Here is a 2461-nt window from a genome sequence, read left to right as displayed (position 1 = left end):
TAGTAGAGACAGGGTTTTGCCATGTTGGCCAGGCTGGTCTCAGCTCCTGCGCTCAAGTGATTCACCTGCCTCAGCCTCCCAAAGTACTGGGATTACAGCCATGAGCCACCACACATGGAAAAATGGCCAATATTTTTAACCTTCCAAAATTCCAATTTTATACAGTTTAACCTAAAACACAGGACCACGTTTATTTGAATGGGGATGGGGAAAAGGCTCAGGAGAGGAAAATATGGGATGGAACTGGATGTCTGTCCTAATATGGGTGGCTGTCCAAGACAAATTCGTTATTGAGAATGTGTATATACATATGCAAACAGATCAGCTGCAGACCACTGAGTCAAAACAGCTTTATAATAATATAAGAAGGCTGGGCACAGTGGCTCCCACCCGTAATCTCATCCCTTTGGGAGGCTGAGGTGGGAGGATTGCTTGAACCCAGGAGTTCAAGACCAGGTTGGGCAACTTGGCAAGACCCCGTCTCTACAAAATTAAAGAAAATAATTAGCCGAGTATGGTGGTGTTCCCTGTAGTCCTAGCTACTTGGGAGGCTGAGGCAGGAGGATCACTGAAGCCCAGGTGTTTGAGGGTGCAGACAGCTATGGTTGCCCCATTGCACTCCAGCTTGAATGATGGAGTGACGTTCTGCCTCCAAAAACAAACAAACAAAAAATAGTATAGCTCCACCCCTGCCCCCGTCCTCCTCAGGCCCCCTCCGCCCCCGCCCTAAGAAAATAATAAGAAGGCACATATGGAACAAGGCTATGTATTTCCTTGAGTGTTTGTGTATGTGTGTATATAAAATATATTCATAGATGTGTTATACACATACATGAGCTTGTATATATGTATTTTGTATTTAAAATGATGGGAAACCTAAAATCCAAACGGACCACAGTTAATGCGTTGAGGAGTCAGGGATTTGTAGAGTGCTGTAATGTGCTGCTCAAATTAGTCCTTCCTGACCAAGACAGTTATTTCCCCAGGGGACAGCAGTGCTGCTCACAGCCTTCCTGTCTGAGCTGACTCCTCCATAGTTCTGTCCTCTCCCCAGGGGCAGCCTACATCGACAAGTGCCAAGGCAGTGTCCCCTTGCCGCACCTATGAGCCTCTCTAAAGGACCATCTCAGTGGCAGAGGTCCCTGTGGGGTTAGCTAAGGGCACGATTAGACAGTGCCCTTGGGATCACCTCTGTGGCCCATGATGATCCCAAGGGCACTGTCTAATAATCCTCCTGCATGCAAACCTGCATCTTATTTTGCTTTTTTGAGATTGAGTCTTGCTGTCGCCTAGGCTGGGGTGCAATGGCGTGATCTCTGCCCACCGCAACCTCCACCTCCTGGGTTCAAGCAATTCTCCTGTCTCAGCCTCCCAAGTTGCTGGGATTACAGATGTGTGCCACCACGCCTGACTATTTTTTTGTCTTTTTGTAGAGATGGGATTTCACCATGTTGGTCAGGTTGGTCTCGAACTCCTGACCTTAGATGATCCGCCACCTCAGCCTCTCTGTAATACTGGGATTACAGGCGTGAGCCACCGTGCCTGGCCAGCAGTACTCTTAAAAGCTGAGTCAGCGTATTACTGCTTACTCACAACCATTTAATGGCTTGTATGTTTCTTACAGAATGTGGTCTCATGCTTTACATAACCTTGTCCTCTAGCTCCTACACAGCATGGTGTTCCATTACTCTGTGACTTTAGTGCTGCTTCTCTCTGACTTGGTCATTCTGTGCCTCTCCCACTGGCCTCCCTGCTGCTCCTCCAGCATGCTGGGCAAGCTCCCACCTCAGGGCTTTTGCACTTACTCTCCTTCTACCCGAAAGATTCTTATGCTAAAATATTCACATGACTCACCTCTTCACTTCTCCTAGACTTTATATCATGTTACCATCTCTATAAGGTCTTCCTCAGTCTCCCTATTTAAATTTGCAAAGACTGGGTGTGATGGCTTGCTCCTATAATCCCAGCACTTTGGGAGGCGAAGGCAAAAGGATCTCTTGAGGCCAGGAGTTTGAGACCAACCTGGGAAGCATAGCTAGATTCTATCTCTACAAAAAATTTAAAAATTAGTTGGTTGTAGTGGTATATGCCTGTAAGTGCTTGTTTCTCAGGAGGCTTAGGTGGGAGGATCGCTGGAGCCCAGAAGGTCGAGGCCATTATGAACAGTGATCGTGTCACTGCACTCAACCTGGGTGACAGAGCAAGATCAATCTCAGCACTTTGGGAGGCTGAGGCGGGTGGATCACGAGGTCAAGAGATGGAGACTATCCTGGCCAACATGGTGAAACCCCATCTTTACTAAAAAGACAAAAAAATAGCCAGGCTTGGTGGCACACACCTGTAATTTTAGCTACTTGGGAGGCTGAGACAGGAGAATCACTTGAGCCCAGGAGGCGGAGGTTGCAGTGAGTGGAGATTGCGCCATTGCACTCCAGCCTGGGCGACAGCAAGACTCCACCTC

Source organism: Cebus imitator, unplaced genomic scaffold (genome assembly GCF_001604975.1).
Source record: "Cebus imitator isolate Cc_AM_T3 unplaced genomic scaffold, Cebus_imitator-1.0 Scaffold13, whole genome shotgun sequence".
NCBI classification, from domain to species: Eukaryota; Metazoa; Chordata; class Mammalia; order Primates; family Cebidae; genus Cebus; species Cebus imitator.
The sequence above is the reverse complement of the archived record's forward strand: the minus strand, read 5'-3'. Positions refer to the sequence as shown.